Here is a 22,594-nt window from a genome sequence, read left to right as displayed (position 1 = left end):
ATAGATTTCACTGCACCACTTCTAGGAGGCTTTTTTAAGGGGGAACACCCACCCTGCATGCATCATATCTGGTGCAGGTATAACATAGTGCAGGGCTTACAAAGTGCAGCATCTGGCTAGATGTGTCACTTTATAAATAGGGACAGTATGGCACATTGTTTACTCTGACACAGCATCACAAAAAAAGTCATGTGATAGCAACGCAAGCTCTCACAAATAAGGCCCCAGGTATATGTTTGGAGGGATTGACCTCCCTTGGCGATGGATAAAGGGGACCCACAAAATAAAAGCCTATTTTTGTCTGCCCGATTTGCCCCATTTATCCTGGCATGGGGCAGATAGCCCACTAGACACCAGAGACTTTTTTAAATAAAAGAGTTCCGGGTGGTTTACACTGACATTGCGGCAACCCAAATAGGTTACAACAGTCTTTCTGACCCCTGGTCGGTAGATTATGAGGCTTATCACCAATTTGCCACCCTCAGGGGGTAAAGCATACAAGGCATGCAAGATACCCTTGGGGGGGGAGTGCACCACTTGGCATGGGCAAGGTAATTGGTTCGATTTACCCCAATCCGATCCCTCAAGGTGGGAAAAAGATCACTGTATATCTTTTTAAATTAAATAGTGTTCGGGTGGGAGAACATGACACTGGTCCATGCCCCACATCAAAAAGGGTGCACCAGACTTTCACAGTGGGCACATTGCGGGTTCTGGCCTTGCAGGGTGCAGAAAGCTCATTATAGGCCATATTCCCTACTCCTAAAGGCCTCAACAGTCTTTAGTTCATCCAGAAGACAGATTGGGGCGGATAAATACAACTGATGTGGTGGAGTGAGGTGTTAGCCATCATGGCTTAACGCCTCACTCCATCAATTCAGAAAGACAAGGCTGAAGTACATTTACATGAATATGGTGCAGGATTGTGTTTCCCCCTGTGCTGGCGCTACACTTAGCAGTTTTAAAAAAAGCATTGGGTGGGGTTTGTCCCATCCTGACATTAGGCCAAACACCCACCCCTAAAATTCCATCAGTGTTTCTGTACCCTGGCATAGAGCATCCCCATTCCAAGCACAATGAAATGTTTATTCTTTTGTGCATTTATTTGACAGATGGACTAGCAGAGAGAGAGAGAAAAAATATCAATTTCCTCTCACTTGCCATGGTAAGTAGCCACACTATTCGTGCTCCGGATCAGCTGACAATCAAGGAACCCTACAAGCACTAAGCATTTTTGAAACCTCAAGACCCAGAGGAATCCATGATTATGAGGAATACTTTTGATTTTACCAAAAATGTTATTAATACATGGTATTATAGGTAGGAAACCTGGTGGGATCCATGCTTGTCACATTTCCCTGGACACCCCTGGCTTTCTAGGTTTTAGAAATGTGAGGGGTTTGGTTGGCTTCTCTTGACTTCCTCAATGGATCAATTTTCAAAGTAAAATGTTGATGTCTCCACGTTGCCACTTAGAATATTTCCTCCCATGGGTAATATGCCCAGTCACACATGTGGGATTCTGGTTTTATTAGAGACCTTGTAAAAACACGCAATAGTAGACTGTTTGTCACTGTCCATTGATTTTCAATTTGTATCTTTCAAATATGAGTATGATAGTATAGGTAACCTCAAATTCAGAGTTGTACAAATAACCACTATCCCTAAGCTCAGTATCTTTCATACTTTTAAAAAATGTGTATATTTCCTTCTTACCAAATCATTGGATTTCATCATATTAATTGATGTATGTTTGAAACACAATGAAATATCTTTATAATCTGCATATCAGTTGTTGGCCCTGGGTATCATTAGTTTTTGAACAACTAACTAATACTAGGTATACTTCCAACTAGGAGGGTCTTATGGAAGTAATGGTGCATTACTTTTGCAAATCCACCATCAGGGCAACCCATTTGAGATGAAAACATTGTAATCTATTTCCATTGTTCCCAATTATTTTCCTTATTTTTGGTTTCAATTCATAGTTTCCTTAGAAAGACTATGGGTGATTGACAAAAATGATCCAGAGCTTAATTGAAAACGTTGTATTCGTTTTTTATCAATACTTATCTTTCTGAGTTCACCCAAGGGTTTTATAGCCATTTACAACAAAAACTGCAAGTGGGTAGAAACCACTAAATAGGAAAAATTGACAGCCAGTAACAAAAAAATTAAAAACTGTGTAAACAATGATTCCTTACCAATTTGCATGGTCCTGAAAGCTTGCACGGGGGTAATCATAGCAAAGCAAACATTTTGTTGATGATATTTGTTTAAAACAAACACACTTTCTAGCCCAGTGATATTATGACATTTTTACGAAACAAAGGTTACAATATTTTGACGATTTCATCATTTCCCCTATGGAGGAGTCCCCAATTCCTACATGTGGAAAAGGGACACAACATTGATCTAGATATATTTAGTGGAAAAAGTAACAAATGCTAAAGTACACTGTGCCACAAACATTGCTGAACAATGGGAATGGGAAATCCTCATCAGTTAAAGGGTTAATTACCTTATGTAGGGACTAAACATTGTTGACACTGTATTCTTGGACTGGCCCTGATATGAGTAGGCAACTTTGAACTAAGAAATCGATTGTATCCTAATTTGGTGATGTCTGATAAATTTAGCAGCCAATGACTATTCCTACCCTTGGATTGTCCAAATCAATGGTTCTTAACGTTTTGACTTCTGTGGACCCCCAACTTAATCATTACTGGAATCCAGGGACACACCCTTCAAACAAAGCAATTTCAACGGTTTGAACTATAAAACAATACACAAAAATACAGACAAAAGCATTCATCAAATACCAAATGATAAAATTCACAAAAAGTACTTTAAAAAGTCAACATTTTAATTTTATTGGGAATGTTGGAAATGTTTTTAAAATCCAGTTGCGGTTACCCATCGTCCACAATCAATTCTGTTTGATGCACTTGCACTACTCTCAAATATCAGTCTGAAGAAATCGACTTAATTTTTATCTTCCAATTTCAAATAACTTCACATTTACAGAACATTAAAAACATTTCAGTTTTATATTTTATATCTTCATTTATATACACTTTATTAATCTGTTAATATTATTTCATTTTCTAAGCTGCCACAGACCCCCTGAGTAGGTGTCACAGACCCCCCAGGAGTCCCTGAACCACAGGTTGCGAACTGTTGGTCTAAATCATCCCTACATTGGCTTTTTCACACTCTGCAACACATGAAATGTACTAAAAATGATCTAAGGAAACCTTCTGTTGAATTATGAGCTGTAAATATCTATTCCAATTGCAATGTGTTTATGTCTGCTTGTATCTTTTAAAAAGCTTATGTAATTAATATAACAAAGGCAATAACAAAGGCAATTTCAAAAAGTGATACAATATTTTCTTCAATTCTGAACTACGGCCCTCATTAAGAGCAGCCTCATTAATTGAGGTATATGTGATAACGGCTGTTGCTGAACATATTGCAATTATGAGTTTGTGATAAATATCAGAAGTTCAAACCTCGTGTTATTCATAGAAGGAAAAACAACTGGTACTTACCAAAAGATGCAGATTTTGGTGTTTGTAAGCAACGCAATAAGCATGGTAATTGGGTGATATTTATTGCACCCAATCAATTTCAGCTTGGCAGTCACGTGCGATAAATATAACACTATTTTCTGGGCCACTATTAACGAGAGCCTGAACGTTTTAATACTTGGCAAATATTAGAAACATCAGCTTCAAATAAACTCCTCCCCTATTTCTTATTTGCATATTTTTTTTAAAGCTCAACATCTTGATTCCTTTGGGGCTTCATAGTGAGACACATACATATTAAATACAACATGTACAATACCATTATGTGGGGCTGTTTCCTAAAGATATTATTTTAGGCAAACACATAAAAAAGAGAAAATGAAGGCAGGTGGCACATCATAAGTGGTCTGTGCCAAAGCAAATGCACTATCTGTATTTCAAGGACATTCTACGGGTAGACATGCTTTTTACAATGTTTTTAAATGCTAGGGTGTAGTAAGGCCCATGTCGATAGCATACTGATAATGTCCTTATCCATGCTGACCACATTGATAAAACTAGAAAAGATACTGAGCTCTTGTTCAGGATCCTTTCCACTGGACACTATTGCCCTGTATTGTGAAATCATTAAGGTACATAAACCTCCAAACTTCCTCTTCACCTTGCACTTTTTTTTTAATTAGAAGAATGTTCTTTTATTGTTAGTCTTGTTATCAGCAGGCAGGTCAACTTCCTCATTTTGAAATACCTACATAATATGTTTTACTGAAAGTTCAGAAAAAGTAGAGTAACAGTACCTACAAGTATAGCTGGATAGATGTTTGTGGTTATCACCAATTGAATGAGGTTTTCAGAACAGACTAAGATCAGTGATTGTTCTTAGTTGGATATTGGGACAACACTCTCCTCGCTAACGATCAGTGGAAAGGCTGTCTTTTGTGCTTCTTTTTGTGATGATGGAACTCTTAGTTTCATTTTACACTTTTCCCCGCCATATCCTTATGACAGTATTTCATAAGACCATTTGCAATACATAGTGCTGAGGATAGGCAAGTTACAATCAATAATGACTGTAGCCATTATCTGCTTTTTGATCTACCTGTGGACCCAAAAAGGACCTTAAATGTCCTCCAATTTCTTCAATACTTATCTGAGTCTTCTCTTTAACATTCTCCAACCCAAGCCAACAGTAACATAGTCATGACAATGATAAACTATGTCATAATTTTACAAACATCTTCTACTTTACTGGCATTTTACAATATCTTTAGCTAAATTAAAGCTTTTATGAGACAGTCAGCACTCGATCTAAACGTTCCTAATTAGAATGTATTGCCTTTGATGCGAGAGGTCGATCTATTTAGCTTCAAGCTCAAATCCCAAGGCAGAAGAGGTGTTTCCTCCCAACGCCTTATTTTCGGAAATTCCCTGTCCCTACAACTCCTTTAAATCAATACCATGACATTTTAAAAAAGCCCTGTAACACTGGCCTGTTTTAAAGAATGCAAGTTTAGGACAAGTCAGACACTTCACAGGTAATATTTGTGCTAAACAAATAAAGACATTCAGTAAGTACATTTGGATTCTACAACTGGCTCAGAGAAGGTGCAGGAAATGAGGGCTTGCCTGCTTTGCACCACAATACGGAGGAACTTAATTGTTTTAGGCGGATTCTAAGACTGCCTTCTTACGAAAACACACCTGTTGGGATCAGCATGCAGGAAATACAGCTTACTTATGCCCGCATCAGAGCGGATAGTGTAGCGAATAGTATAGGGTTCAATTGCTAATTACTCAAAATGTTAGTTTGCTCTGCATATTCTCGGAGCAGGAATTGGTGGCTTGTGATGAATGATTTAAAATTGAAGATCACTTTATGTAATGTCAAAGGTCTTACCAATGATAAGACGTGTAGGATCATGTCCTTCCATGCGCAGAATAGCCCAGTGCAAAAACGGAAATTACCCTTTTAAAATTGCATATAGTCACAGAAAGCTTTAAATTACAAGAAGGGAGTACCTGCTAGATGGAGGCCATGTTATTACCCATAAGGATTTAAGAAAATGCATGCAGATGACTAGCAGATGATTAGGATATGTAAGGGGGCATGCAGTCCTATATTATTAGAGCGTAATCGGCAATACTCCCTATTCATTTGCAGATTTGGGACTTAAGTCTGCTTCTTTTAAAGCACCTCATGTATCAAAGGCATCTCATTTTGTAAAATATTTTGGAGGAACATTTTTTCTACCCTTTACTAAATTGACATCAATGTAAATATTGTGCATGGTGTATTAGGAAGCAATAGGTGCAACGCTTTAGGTATTCAAACAGGCAATATCTCAGCTCTGCTTTGTTGATCATTGATTGTCTTGAGAGAGGCTTCATGCCAGCTGTATTGTCTGGTCATTCCACAGAATATGTGCAGCTAATTTAGGGCAAGGAGAAGAGGGGTTGTGGCAACACGTTATGGACAAAATTCAACTTAGAAGATTTACATATCACAGTGACATTGAAATTATGATATATAGGTATTTTTCTAACCTATGCAGACTTCACCTTCGGAGGCATATTCTGGAACTGTTTTAGAGACTTAGGTTGAGGCATCTTCTTTTCTTCGCATTATTATGTTTGGAGGAGGCATAGTAAAAAGCAGCATAATGTATAAAGCGACCTCCCACTAAAATATGACTGCACAGAGACTGTAGTCACACATTTTAACAATTAGTGTCACCTCACAAGGATTGTGAGTGGGTGTGATTTCCTCTTGATATACTCCCAACTCGATGCTAGCTTTGCATTTTTAAGTCGCACTTAACTGTCTGTCAAAGATATGTTTAGGCATCACCCATATGCGATGTGTAAATAGGCAAGATAGCAGAGCTGCAGGCAATGGAAGAAAGACTTCAAATACTCCGCTCTTCCAGTGCAACATAACACGATTGTGGACATATTTATTCGAGTCAATCTAAACTGTCAGCACCGTGTCCGGATAATACATATAGAGGGAGAAACACATGTAAATTATATGTTTCAGCTCCCACGATTGGCTGAGAACGAATATGGAATGTGATGAAACATATACGGGCCTAACATTTGGTAACGTGTCCGACGTGCAGGCCAATGAATCATGCACGAAATCCCATGTATCTGCCCCATGCATGACGTACTTCATATCGTGTTTTACATTTAACCTCCCTTCTTATAACAAATGCAGGCATACACTAGTTATTAAGCTCTGCGTTTTGGCAGATGAAATACCTAGCCTGGCTTCTTCTTTCCTGCTGTATGCAAAAAAGGGGGTTGTTCCAGGAGGGTGTCGCTCTCAGCTCAATAGGTGTCTCAGAGGAATGTATCAATAGATTAGGACGGAGTTTAGGATGTATGACGTTACAACGCATGCTTTTACCACGCATGCTGTTACAATGCCAGTTTTACAACGCAAACCTTTACAACCCATAGCGCTTTGGGGTGCTGGATAGTGAATAGTTTAATTTACTTTTCCAACTCCAGTCCCCGTGGACACTAGGGAAGGTGTTGGATAGTAAATTAAATCTATTCCCTATCCTAGAGCGCCCCAGCGCAATGCGTTGTAATGGTTGTCGTTGTAAAACCTGCGTTGTAATAGCACTGCGTTGTAAAAGTTTCGTTGTAAAGGATGTTTCCCCTACTGGACACCATTAAAGAACACAGAGAAGTAACTGCATGTGAATAGAGCAGTTCAACTTTTTTTTTTATTTTGGTGAAGAGTTGGTTTTACATCAAAGATGTTGCCTTATTTATGGTCAGAGAAACGTGCCTATTAACGAAGTTCTGTCGATTATTTCTTGAATTTGGAGGTGTATACGTAACATTAAAATGGTTGAGGTAATTTGAATGCATACTTTAAAATGGCTCTTGTGTCAGGTAGACTTGTGAATAATTACTAGAATTCAAAACAGTAAGGGCCTTCTTACGATCTTGGAGGGTGGCTACTGCGTCACATATGTGACGGATATCCCCGCCACCATATCACAAGTTCCTTGCGATATAATGGAATTGTAATTTAGCAGACGGGATATCCGTCACATTTGTGAGTAACCCTGTCTGCAAAGGTCGTACGACTTTACAATGCCCTCTACTACAGACAGCAGCCAAGGTGAAAGGCAAGACATGGCGCATAATTGAAGTTGCACTTTAAAAGGATGAAAATAAATTGTGGCGTTTCCTTTTTTTGCTCTGCTTTCCTAGATAGAAAGTGATAAGCAGAAACGAGATATTTATGGCAACGTTTGCACATCTTAGGCAATTAGGAAAAGATAGCATATCTCTACATGTTTCTACACAATCTGAAGTACAACTCTTTAAAAAAAAATCTGACTTGAATTGTTCTGATTCTAATATCGTTTTGGAGCAAATATCTAACTACTTTGTGTGTGTGTTTAATTTTGTACCAGAGATTATACTTGTATTCTTCAGGTTTCCAGACATGTTATCTCTTTCATTTAAGACTGCAACACACAAAGGATTTAAGTGGTTTGTGGTAAAGCTGATGGTGTGACCATTTTTAGATGGGATAACATGACCCCTGCTGTACATTATAAGGATATCACATGTCAACTCTGAGTTTCATTACTTTATAAAGAAACTCGGCCTTCAACCTCAGACCTCTGTCTCATCACAGACCTCCTTGGTGTAATATTCTTATAATGTACACCAGGTGTTCCTGTATCCCATAGAATCTCCTGAAAGATTTGTGATCTTCTTGGTTTGGGAAGAAACATAACACCTCCCTTTATGTCATTACAAACAATGTTTCCAGTCCTGAACTCGAGTGTGACAGCCTAATGCTGTTTATTCATTGAGCCATGCAACCTCGTCTCCAGTCTCCAACCAGTCAATGATTATACATGGTTTTATAACGAAAAATGTATTGTAAAACTCACCACATCTGCAATTTTAGTGAAACATTTCTCTAGGGGAGAACCAGGCCAAACCCCCTTTGCATACTTACACACTTTGCTCCCTTACTATGTTCAATGTGTGGGTGGTCTCACAGCATTTGCCAGGCTTGCTTTTGGTTCCCAGACCTTCCCTAACCATTACTACCCTCCCTCTTTGCACCACCTGTCATGTCTTACTTAGTAACCTCAATGTGACCTTTCTCACTTGTGCTCTTTTTTTCTTCTCACACCAAAAAACTGGAATACATTGCTCACGACTTTGAGCTATGCCTTAAACTACACACTTTTCCTCTAGTCACCGAATTTCCTTGTCATTTTCTAGAAACTAATAATTTCTGTCCCTTTGTTTCAATTTAAATCTCATGTTGTGCGCTTTCAACCTTTTACACTGTTTAGTTTTCATTATATTCAATAATATGAACATGAACTTAAATGAAATAGATCATAGCCAAAAGCATTTAATTTATCTGCGCATGGTCAGGCCCTGGAATGCATATCAGACCTTGTTCATTTTTACTGTTCTAGACAAATGTAAACCTATATGTAAACGTATTACATTTTATTTCACACAACTGTCACGTGAAATAAAGGAGAATGGCCATGATACATGTATATTGTTATTCAGTAACATTTTACAAGAGAATTAATAGCTACACTGCATATAATGTAAAATTAGCTTTGAAAATTGAATGTACTCGGTACATATTAAAACAAGTGTCAAGTATTGAAAAAATATTCAAACATGATCTATTAATCTAAAAAGGTTTCGTTGTATTATAACATGACAATAATAAAAGAGATACAACATTGGGGTACTGTGTTTTGTGAATTTTCACTATCTCAAAAACATTATACTGGCGAATTTGCACAGTAAAGACATTTCTTTATACACAAAAACATTTTTACAATGCATATGCTAATGACTACTTAGCGTGTGACTAGGTAGATGAATTTCAAAGAAAGGGCAGTTTATTAATCTTCATCACGATATTGGAGATTTAGAAGATAGTATTTGCCATTACCCTTCTCCTGTAGAAGAAATGTATTATCATCCTAAGTGTTGTGGTCTAATTGTCTATTATTGTATTTGTGTAGATGTTGCTAGTACTAATGTAGCAACAGGGAGGCGTTGAATCCTTGTCTAGGTGTTTATTCTTTATGCCAGGGTGAATCTTAGCCATATGAATTATGTGAGGAGTGCTAGGTGTTGTGCATGAGGAATTCAAGGCTGCACGGATTTTGTCACTGTAGCTTGGTACTGCATCAGGGCTTTCTTTTATTATACAGAAGAGTAAGGTAGATCGAAATATGCCTTTTTGATACATTCATTCAGAGTCTCAGTCCTTTGGGCGAGAGTCCTCAGGTTCACACCAGTCACCAAATCTCAGTGGTGCTTTGTGAGATTGTTAACAATATGGTTTTTGGAGTAACATGGCACACCATTGACGGGTTGTCCACTTTATCGCTAGGGGTGTTACATGCTTCTACTTAGGTTCCTTACCACCCTGTCCTGAGGAAGACCAATAGCTGAGGAGTTTACCCACGCTTACCGCGTCTGGGTCGAAACGTCGACGATCCCCCCCCCCCCCCGTTTGGGGCCTGCACCCCTGTTGTTGATCCCCCGACCTCTGACCACATTCACAGATGTTGTACCACTGTGAAAAGAACATTACAAATAATTTTCTTTGGAATGATTCTAGGGGCAGGCTTTCCTAATCGCTAAGGATAGTTGACCTTAGCACAATATAACTTGGCAGAATTTCTTCATTCTTGATGCTTTCCAAATCTTTTTGCCATTTCACACGAGCACCAATCTTAGCACTTTCCTACACTGCACCTGGCAGTAACCCCCGTTCTCCATTGTATCAATAAGAGTTCTTATTCTGAAGTAAATGTGAATAAACTGCTATTAAGTTGACTTGATTTACTGTGCTTATACTCATTGGGTACTGATTGATTGTATATGCATTTGGCTTGTCCTTTTCTCCACTTTTTACTTGCAGGATTTAATCGTGTATGAATATTCAATGTTTCTTCATTCACTGCTACAATTGATCTATGTCTAGGACCACGTTGTTTCCTTTACAGATTGATACCCAGGTACTTTTCTGGGTTAACCCCATTATATTAATGGATCTGGAAGGAAGAACATTCCCTTCTGAGTGCTGAACTTCGCTCCAATGAAAATGAATTTCTGCACTGAGACTGTTGTATTTTCTTCCAATGTATATGGGAGCAAAGGTACTCTAAACATGATTGACCTCCTTGGAAACCCCAATGTACTCTGCCCTGACAGAGCTTGGAGAAGCAAATTATCAACCCCCTCACTGCGAGGGAGGAGCTCCGGGATGTTTTGTGTGGAGGGGTTATTACTAAAACCCAACGTGAGTTGACAGGGTATCATGAGGGGTGTGGTGCAAGTAAGTGAGTGAATTGAAACTAACTACAAGGTTCACCTTATAACCTTTATTCAAGCTACCTTGCACTAGGACAAAAAAACAAAAGGAGTAGGGTTGAAACCATTAGATTCAGTCATACTAGGTAGTGATCAACATGTTTCAGCCAATGACCTTGACAGCGTTGTGGCTTTCTTCAGGACCTATAATTAGCTACTGCTATAAAACATCTAGTAAAACAAGAAAACAAATAATGCATCAGTTGTTTGTAGTTGGAATACAAAACCAGTGATCCTGGGAAATCAAGACCTGTGAAGGGGGGCAAAAATACCATACCAAGCAATGAAATCAGCTAGTAATTTTGACACAAAGCAGCCCATGTTTCTGATTACAACAATAGTCAAAGCACAATTTGTTTTCATCAAACAACATCAACATCCAAAGTGACAGCTACAATATGTCTTATAATGGGAGATGTTGTGTATATATTATCATCTTGTAGGACATTTTACATGATAAGAGACACCTGAAATCGTCAGGCAGCGTGACCCATCTGTCCTTGGCAATTTACCATGGGTGCGACGCAGCTCCAACCTATTAGGTAAAGGTTGTGGCGTTAATCACAGTTCTGAAATGTGATGATCGTGACAAACATAAAAAGGAGCACACATTGCGCCACACATGATTGCTGCATGCAGTAGAGACCACAATAAAGAAGTTGATGAACAAAACAGCCAAGGAGAAGGAGGGTGGAAAATAGAAATTACGAAAGATTCATAACTACACAATAAACATAACTCACAGGATGGACCCCATGCACCTCCTCTCTTAGAAGTACGTGGTGCTGCAGCGATGATCCTACATTCTCTGCCGCAGAGTGGGCCCCCTCTATAAATTACCTAATGGCGGCACAGACACAGAGGACCCTTGCCATAACTAAACGCACAGACACAGTTCGAGAACGCCTCACCAATGCACTATCTCGGTAGAGACCCACAGATTTGATATTTAACACACCTGATAGAGTACAATCAGACACGATAAGACGCACAGATCCCAAGCAGCCCAAGCTGAATTTTGATGCTGGGAGGACCTCCAGAGACGAGGAAATTGAAGGCACTACGGAGAGTGAGCCACAACAACTAGAGGACACTGCCGCAACAACGGCTGAAATGAGATCCGGTTTTAAGGCAATTGACGCTCGGCTGGATAAACTCACCACCTGACTAGATGACATCAATGGACGCCGGGAGACTCAGGACACCAGCATTGGTGAGGACGAGCAACGAATCTCCGCCTTGGAGGACGCTCAACCCAGCGTTCATAAGAGACTTAAAAGAACCAAAATGTGCTTAAAACATTGCCAGTCAAGGCAGAAGACTTGGAGGCATGTTCTTGTCGTAATACTATTCACATAGAAGGTGTAGCGGAATCCATGAATACTGGGCCCATGGCTAAATTAGTTGAAATTGTCATTATTTACATCTCCGGCAGGGATGCCTTTTTAGGTACCTTTGCGTTGGAGGGAGCACACCGGACATTAGGGGCCTGACTAGTGCTAGGTGGGACTCCAAGATTAATAATTGCCAGAATCCTCAACTATCAGGACCATGATGCAGTGATGAGACAGGCCTGGGAGCGTGTCTCGCTCCTATCAGGGATCAACAATCTTTCCAGATTTTACACTGATGGTACAAGAGAGGCGACGTAAATACACAGATATGAAGCGTACCCTACAGAAGGCGGATATTAAGTATGCAATGTTGTACCCCGCCCTGCTTCATGTCCAAATCAGCAGTAGGGCACACACGTTTGACACCCCTAACGATGCAACGAAATTCTGGTAGCAGCAAAATGCAAATAGACTTCCTAAGCAAGGATGGAGTCAGGAGGACGTTGACACCCATAGAACTGCAACTGGTCTGTGACCTCTTACTTTTTGTGTTATAGTAAGTACCTCTTGCATGATGGAGGGCGGGTTCGGCCCAAGTGCAACAATCATCATTATTATGGAAAACTGTCTGCCGCGGTCGGTAGTGGTAGTACCTGCTGGGCGGTGATGTGGGGAGGGGCAGGGTGGGGGGTAGTAAACTATGGATTACCAAGGTATACAGGTAAGTAAATGTATAAATAAATAAAATAAATTTCATTGAGTGCACTGCATCCACAAATGCGATGCAGTGGGCGCAATGACATTTGTTTAATTTATTTATATGTTTACTTACCCGTAAACCACTGTAATCCATAGTTTACTATCCCCCACCCTGTCCCTCCCTGTCCCCACATCACCGCCCAGCAGGTACTCCTACTACCAAAAGCGTCTGGACACTGTGCATATATTTGTGAACTATAGAAGCTCAGGGACTGCGTACACAGACCCAAGCATTTGTAGTCACATAATTCTTGATATCATGACATGGAATTGAATTCACTTATTTTATTTAAATTTGCATAGACAGCTCCTATAGAGTGTTGCCTAGGTCCCATTGGATGTTTTCCCACCTTATTGCTTTTCTTCCTACCTCTTTCTATCTCTTTTTCCCCTCTTCTTCTAGATTTCGAATGGAATTCACCATGTGCCTTTTTGTATGTATCTGATGTGGGTGGGGTAAAATGTTTCTAGATGTTAGTACTTTTGTTCGAATTTGGTACGGAGTAATGTTTCCTTTAATGAAGATGTGGAATTTATGTATTTGCAATATATCATCTATGACATTGCCCTGCATACATGACCTATCTAGATGTGTGCAATGATGGTTTGCGGTTTAAATGCAAATCTTGGAATGTGAGAGGGATTTCGAATCCCAGGAAGGGTCATCAAGTGTTAGACTTGTTAGACTACTTGTTTATACAAGCTGTCCAACTGGCTTTCCTCCAGTAAAACACACAACACACCAGCACCAATGTATGCGTTTGCATCCTCATCGGGTAATCATTGCTTTTTTGCCAGTTATAGTGCATATGCCCGTGGATATTCTTCTAATTCATTGCTCGCTCCCTTTTATAGTCTCAGAAATGGTGGCAGAATGAGGTGGCAGTTATGTTTTAGTGTTGGGTTCCCAAGGGGGGCGTACCGCTACTTTTAATTAATATATATGCGCAAATGTACACACAACTGATTTCTTCCTCAAAATTGCTCTGCACATTACATGACTTAACGCAGACAACATAGTTATGGGGGACGACTTCAATCTTACTTTGGCACCACAACAGACCCAATGGGACTGGGTCATGCCACAAAGCTGCATGCTACACGGGGCCTCACTGCCCTATTAGACTCTGTGCTTCTGATGGATCCCTGGTGCAAACGACACCCAACCGATCTGAACTACTCATTCTATTCTGCCCTGCATGGGTCCTGGTCACGGATAGATCACTGGTATCTTACACCACGACTGATACTGGCGGCCCAGGCAATTGACGATTTACCCCGCACACTCTCCGACTACTTCCCGTCCTTCTCAATATGGAGTTCTCCCAGATACCAAAGTCACATACCCTGTGGAGGTTCCCTGCCAAGGCCTTGCTTGACTCGTCCTTCCATGCTGAGGTTGGAGATGCCATTGGTGACTACTTCCAATTAAATGACAAGAAGGTGACTCTACAGTCCACATTGTGGGATGCTTTTAAAGGATATATAAGGGGGATAAGTATATCAAAGCCCGCTGAGGTGCTGTGCTCTATACGAAGGGAACTGGAGGTCATGGAGGGGAAAGTCAGAGATCTAGACACTGCTGCAAAACCAACAGCCCCCTCTTGAACACTATGTGACCGGGTGACACTGTTGACCAAATTCACAGACCTGGAGGCCCGTGAAGTAAAATATTTAGGAAATTATATGAGAGCCAGGACATATGGTAAGGGGGAAAGACTGGGCAGAACACTAAGCCAGAATGCACTGCCCTCAGTACCAGATCGAATATGTCACACACGTAGAAATTGACAATGGCAACACACTAACACAGGGGACCGATATTACTGATGCTTTTCTATCCTACTGTACCAGCCCATATACTACGCATGACCCGTTGGTGGGATAAGCCCTTGCAGATTACCTGCATGAAATAGACATGGTCTGGTTGGAAGAGGGATAGTGTGACTTTTTAGCTGCCCCAATAGACGAAGACGAAATAAAACAGGTGATACGGGACATGGCCAGTAATCAGGTCCCCGGCTCTGACGGCCTAACAGGAGAATTCTGTAAGGCCTACCAGGATGAACTAGCTCCGCAGCTATTAAAGGTATATATTGAGGCCCTACAGAGAGGATCCCTCTCCCCCACTATTCGGGAAGCTATAATTATACTCTTACTCACCCCGGAGTTGCGCATCCTAAAGAATGTGATCCCTACTCAACCACGATTATAAAATATTAGCCAAGATTCTGTCCACCAGCTTGTCACTGTTAGTTAATACTACTGCATTAATCCTGCTGGCTATATTTGCTGTCATAAATCAATTGGAACCAACCCTACCAGCTGTGGCCGTTCTACTCGATGCTGAAAAAGCATTTGATTCTTTGGAATGGCATTTTGTGTATGCAGTATTACAGAAGCTGGGAATTCTGGTGGGGTTCATCAATTTAATCCGACTTTTACACGCCACTCCATTTGCCTGCTTGATACTGAACGGAGTGATCACCTCTCAGTTCCTTTTGACGCGAGGCACCAGGCAGGGGTGTCCCCTCTCACCCTTATTTTCATGATTGCTATGGACCCATTGGCAAAACACATTCAGGAGAGACATCTCCATCATGGAATACAATTTCATACAGGTCTCCTTGTGGCCTTGTTCTATGCTGATGATATGATGATATTTGTGAGGAAGTCAGACATCAATTTGTCCCCCCTACTACGTGAGGTGGTACGATTTGGAGTATACTCAGGATTAGCTATTAATTGGGGCATCCAGGTGGATATTGAATTCCCGCTAAAACGGTGCACAGAACCCCCAAAATATCTGAGGATGGTTTTGCATTGTAGCACGCCTGAAGTAATTTGTATTAACTATGGACCAGCAATTGACCATATGACACGCAGGTTGAACGATGGATCAAGCTTCCCCTTTCTATGGCGGGCAGAATGGCCATAATTAAAATGGCGTACTTCCACATTTTGTATTCATTTTTTTAAATATACCCATCGTGCTCACCGCAAGATTTTTTGATACAGTGTGGTTTCTCCTTATCCGGGCTGGTAGGCATCCTCGAATTAGCTGAAACACCCTTGTCATGCCATATGAGCCGGGGGGGTTCAGGGTCCCTGACTATTTATACTACTTAGTCGTCCAAATCCTCTTCCCATATTACTGGTATCACCCAGATGCCTGGCTCCAGTATTTAAAGCCAGAATTATCCCAGATATACCCAAATCTTTTGTCTGCATTTTTCCCGCAAGGCCTACCTTGATGCCCCACCAAAATTCAGACATTGCCAACAGCGTGCTGGGCATGGTCCAAATTGCGACAATACTTGCAGGCTGGGTTTCTTTACTCGGCGCACATACCACTGCTCGATAACACCTGGCTGCCCCTCACAACAGAACTCTCACTAAGCATGCATTGTCCAAACATGGACTGCAGAAGTTGGAGATTTCTTTAAGGACTCACAACTGCGCAATACAGAGGAGCTCATCATTCGGGGTGATGCCTCCTGAATCTGCTGCTCCCTAATTGGGGTGCTCCCGGATGCAACAACGGAACCAGCTGACTTTCCCCACTTACGATGTTCATAACGTCACCAGACGGAACACACTTGTTTTTCCCAATTATATCATTTATCTCTGACTCCCCGCCTGGCGATCAGAGTCAGGGCGTGTATGTCCTGGGAGCAGAACTTAGATATGCCATTTACTGACAAAATATGGTACTAGTGCTGCGCACAGATGGAATTTATATCTAATAATCACCGTCATAAACTGTTACATTTTAAGTATTTGTACAGGGCATACATAACCCCATGTTTATTAGACAAAATGGATCCTAGTACCCCACATGTGTGTGCTAGGTGCACCGCTTCTAATGCTGATTTCTCACATCTTGCCTGGAACTGCGGGCCCATTCTGGCGTACAGGGGGGAGATATTTTGGCACTTGTCTCTGATTGTCAAACTCACACCGCACCACTGAAGGCACTACTGGGGTATGTCCAGCCTTTGCAGAAAAGTATAAGCCAATTCACAGCAATCGCCCTGTTCATTGCGAAGCATCAGGTTTCTCTACACTTGGACTGAGCATAATCACTGTATTTGTATTTGTATTTGTATCTGGGTTTTATATCGCGCCAACTCACCGACAGGTCTCAAAGCGCTTCTGACCAAGTACAGCAACAAGAAACAGGGTAGAGGAATGTTGAAATACCGACCTATCTTACGGGGATGTAAACGCATCCTTGAAAAGTAGAACACTGACAGTGATGGCCTGGCTTTGAGACCTGGTCCATTGCGACACAATGAGCGATATATATGCTACGTTACAGCCACCATCTTTGTGTCCACTAGATATTTGGAAACCACTGAAAAGTTATTTGCAGACATACCCCCTTGAGGGGTCTGATAGTACGGTGGGGATTGTGGGGAACATGCTTTGACTTATGTGCTAGATGGGGTGGGGTGAACTATGACTGGGCACTGCTCTTTATTATCAATTACTTGGTTAAATGCATACCCCAAATATAAAAGGATTTGGGATATTGATTGTGTCGGATAAGTCATTTGATAGAAGAGAACGTCATTAATGTTATGAGAAACATTTTGTACCTAGTTTTATTGTTGGGTTATGTCATTTGCTGTCAATGATCAGCTCCTACCTACGGAGTTGAAAACATGTATCTTAACAAATGCTGACATGAATTGTTGTAAACTGCAATTCTCAAACAAAGAAAAGTTTAAAAATATATATAATAATAATGATAATAATAATACAAACCACATCTCAAACCTTTTGTGCAAAACTTAGAGCCTTCTAATTGGTTTTTCATAGTATTTTTAGTCGAATTCAATCCACTGTATTCAGATTCTCTCAATTCAAGAAATAACTAATTACCAAATTGTCTAAATGCACAGATGCTAGTTAAACTGCACCAGAATCTTTATTGAAAAAAATCTCTGCATCAATGGTTCCTAAAATCAAGAAAAAGGATTCCTTCACTCCACAGTCTTAGGAACGAGTGACAAAATGCCCTTCCTCACAATCTCCAGGGCATACGTAAGCATATCATATCACATAAAGTCTCAATTTCCCCCAAAAGGCTCACAACACAGCTAGTCTACAAAAGTACAAAGGAGCGGTATACCCTTGTTACCTTGATCTTGGGCTGAGTCCTCTGTATGACCAGGTATTTTCCCGTGCTGACAAAGGAGAGGAGTGGAAGACCAACAAAGCTCCTACTCTGTCCGAAAATTTAGAATAACATACGCCGACTCCCATACGGGGTCTCGTTGAAAGAAATGCCCCACCCAAGAAGGCTGCCTCGTGTGAATATGCACAGGATCCTGGGACATGTAGTTCCAGAATTGGGGTTACCAGATAAGGAGAGATATTACACCACATACAGCACATTACAGCACTCAAAGCTCAAACCAAATCAGTGCAATCCCTCATGTCTTAAAACAACCTTGCTGTAGCAAAGAGCCCTTTATATGAGGACAACCCCCCCACTTTGTGCTGCAATGCTGCTAGTTATAACTCTGAAAGTGCACTTGAACCTGCAGCCTAGGCCCTATTGCCAGTGCTCTCTCCCTAAAACTGATACATGTGAATTGGTAACCCCAATTGGAAAAGACTTTAACACACTGTTTGTGCCACCCTTAGTGACCCAAGTCAACTGATGACAACAGTCCAGCCATTGCAGGCTGCATGAGCAGTGCAAACTGCTCAAACTCGTCTTTGACCTCACCATGTGTGGCAAGATCAAAGCACAATTTTCATTATATGCGAGTCACCCCTAAGAAAGGCCTCCTGAGCCCAGGAGGCAGAGTGAATTATATTAAAATTGTGGCGATATAAGTACAAGCTGATATGTGTCTAAAATGGCCTTGATCATTGAAGACTACTATAATTAATCAGCGCACTACAGGATAACATGTGTCAAACACCGGGATATGGGTGGCTTTGAGAGTTGACGAGTATAGAATCTGCATAGTGTTTACACCTGAGATTTATGGCAGCTTCATTTGTTAATATGTGTATGGACATGGAGGACATTGTTCAGATACTGTCAGGCACAGTCTTATGAGACAGATCAATGATAAGAGGACAGTTCCAGCTCTCTTATTCACATTTATACTTTAGAGGAACATAAGATCTAATTGATCCATCAGGATCAGACAGTGGTGATAAGATCACAATAGATATCCAACACTTTTAGTTATGTTTAGTTCTGTGTAGTGTGTGTTTACATGTTGCTTCTGCCACATATAGATAGCTTTTGGGATGTTGGGAGTGGTAGGAAGCCATAACGAATGTGGTATTTTCCTACTTTTGTCCCTTAGAGCAGTGCCTCTGTGTTCCCTGTGCCGCAGCCAGGTGAAGTGAGGTGTCCTTCTCATGCATTTCCCGTAAGGACGAACTTGCATGTACTCATTCTTGGGTGTATGTAGATGATAAAGACGATATCACTACAATTTATTATGTTTTTACTCTGAAAGGGTGACTTTTGTACATACTAAGATGGTAGCGCATATTTCCTTCACTGTGTTGCAGAAACCGTCAGCTGTACGGGATTTGCAGAGGAAGGACTACACATGCCTGATTGCAGGTGATTCGGTTGTATTCATTCCAACTGTCTCTGGTGTACTTTTATTCATTATATATTTACTCTGTATAGATTTTTTTCACAATTGCAGTAGCAACACAGTAGTGGTCCTGAAGAAGGCATTGGATGAAAAGTTGTCCACATGTGCTGAACAACAGACAGTTATTTGTTACAGACTGTCGTTTGCACTGATTTTAGTTTGATCTGTGTGAGACAATAATAAAGACAGGGTCTCTCATAGGTCCATTTCAATTCATATATCACCTCATTTTGGGCACTGCATTCTTTACCCATAAGAACTCAATTGCTTCATCTGGTAGTTCAGATAGTGACACTAATAAAACATCCTCGGGCTGCCCCATCCCTTTGATGAGGTTGTAGCCTTTAGTGTCACGAGTGTGACATCAATGAGGAGACCCAGATGATGAAGCATCTCACCTATTGGTGAGTGATGGGAATCCGTCTACCTGAATATTACTTCTTAGTATAGCAGTCTTCATTAAGGAAGTTGGCACACACATAAGGATTCGTTTGTTCTAGAGGTTAAAGCGTTCAGAGTTGTGGTTTTAGACCCCTGGATACTCGTGTTGTAGAACATGTGCTGGCACCCGTCAAACTCAAGGTTGCCCACTTAATTAAGGTACCGTTGAAATATGTCATGTTTGGTATCAAACAACAGGCCTAATGACTCCTAACACTTTTCTCATGTTGAGGTCGATGTGGCATGCACGCAGGTGTATACCTTATAGGTTGCCCACCTGGTTGCCCTAGCCTTTCCTGTGCTCTGGCTGCCAGCTGTTGCTGCTAAGACAGGAATCTGACCACCTGCCAGGAGGTGGGAACTCTCCCAGGAGTCAGAAACAATGGCCTGGGTGGGATGGTGGTGACACCTCCCTCCCTGAAATGAAGGCTACTAAAGTGGCACATCAAGGGTTGAGCCTCAAAGTTTGCAACCAAGCTACCTCCCAAAGGAGGAAGCAGCCCTTCTCTTGCCTCCAGGCACATTTGCAACTGGCAAAAGGCTAGCTACACCCCTAGTGTGGGTTGCCTGGTCTGTACAGCTAAGGAAGGTTTATGCCATTTTTAAAAGTGTCAGAATAGAGGGTTCTGGGTAGAAAAGTTGCCCACCGGATGTGGTAACCTCAGGGGCAGATTAAGCCCTGGGGATAGTAGCCCATTGGCCACTTGGACCCACACCTGTAATGCCCCTGAATACATATGATTTAAGGGGCACCCCTGGCAATAGAACCTCCTTTCTGATCTGACTTTCAACAAAGGACACAGAAGAGACGAGGTGTAGTACTCTGCACCTGTGGCAACCTTCCTGGAACTGCATGACTGTGAGTCATCCCAGACCAAAGACAGGTTGGCCCAGACAGAGGGACACCTTTGAGAGCTAAAGGCAACACCAGACTACTTTGGACTAGTGGCACTAGTCCATTCCAGTCCACAGGTAATATAATGTACTGGAGCCAAGGAACCACTGCCATCGGGCCATCCGAGGGATTGCTTAAAAGTGCATGGTCCACTGAATTGTGAGAAATGTAGTCCTGACCTCCAGCAAGTTTCAGGCAGCTACCATTTTCCCCAGGACCTCCAGACATTGAAATATTTTCTTGTTGCCCTTATCGCTGCCAAGGCTTGTCGGTGGCCAGTCCGGCAACAACCACCTTTACTCAATGCTGTAACTTGTGGGAACATGCCAACTCCTTCATCTAACACAAGCAGTGGACCTGTTGTCAACTTTTTGCACCTGTTTCCTCACCAGCACCATGTAAGCGGTAAAACTTGCTCTGACTTCAGCACCATAGGCAGCCAGGACAGTTCTACAACCAAGCTTCTCGAAGCAGGTAAAATCAAACTGAATGCCTTGGCTTGGTCCTGGGACCAGCATCAACATCGCCCCCCTTAGGTTCAATGCACTTGAGCAGCAAGTGAACAATTGTCACTAGTGCTTTTTACCATTGACAGCAATGCTGAAGTTTCACGGTATTGATTTGCACTGATTTATTATTGCTTCTAAAATCAATAACTCTTGTTTTATTTATCTGATTGACTTCGTTTTGGTGTCTAATTCATATAAAAATAGTTTTCTTTTTACAAATAGTGTTAGATTTCTTTCAAGTCGTGTCAATTACTTAACATCCATGTTGGTACTCTGAAATGCTTAACACAGGTTTCTCTAGTTAAGCCTGGCTGCTCTTTGCCACTCCACCAGAATGACCTATGGATTCGTTATTGGGAATCCAAGGGCCATCTTTGGGGCATCAATCAATCAACCAATCAGTCATGTATAGCGCGACATGTCACCCGGGGGGGTCATCAGGAACCTTGACTAAAAACCATGCATTGAACTTCTTCCTGAAGTCTTCCTGTGAGAGGACGGTTCGCAGGTTGAGTGGGAGGTCGTTTCGGGACTTGGAAGCAAAGTAGGAGAAGGATGACCTCTGCAGTAGCTCCAACAGATGCAGTGGATGCGTGCCGATGTGAGGGAGGTGGAGTGGAGATCCCTGGTAGGTCGGTGGAGTTTCAAGCTGTGGTTGATGTAGGCTGGGTCCAGAGTTGTGGAGGGCTTTGTAGACATGTTTCAGAAGTTCAAGAGGCATCCTTTCTGGATAGGGAGCCAGTGTAGGGATTTGAGGTAGGGGTGGCACTGATTCTTCTGGGAAGTTTGAGGATAAGTCTTGCTGTGGGGTTCTAGACAGTCTGCAGGTGGTGGAGGAGCTTTTTGGTGGCACTGGCATAGAGTGTGTTGCCTTAGTTAAGGCGGCAGTATACGAGGGCTTAGGTTACTGTTTTCCTTGTGGAGGTGGGGATCCATCCAAAAAGCATGCCTAGGGTTTCAAAGCAGGAGGAGGATGTGGCATTGACCTGTTGGCTCATGGTCAGTTGGTTGTCAAGGAGGATTCTGCTGTTACATGAATGGCTGGTGTGGGGCACCATTGTCGTCCCAGGGAGAGGGCTTGTTCAAA

The sequence above is a fragment of the Lissotriton vulgaris genome, chromosome 8, assembly GCF_964263255.1.
Source record: "Lissotriton vulgaris chromosome 8, aLisVul1.2, whole genome shotgun sequence".
NCBI lineage: Eukaryota > Metazoa > Chordata > Amphibia > Caudata > Salamandridae > Lissotriton > Lissotriton vulgaris.
This window is presented reverse-complemented; position numbering follows the sequence as displayed.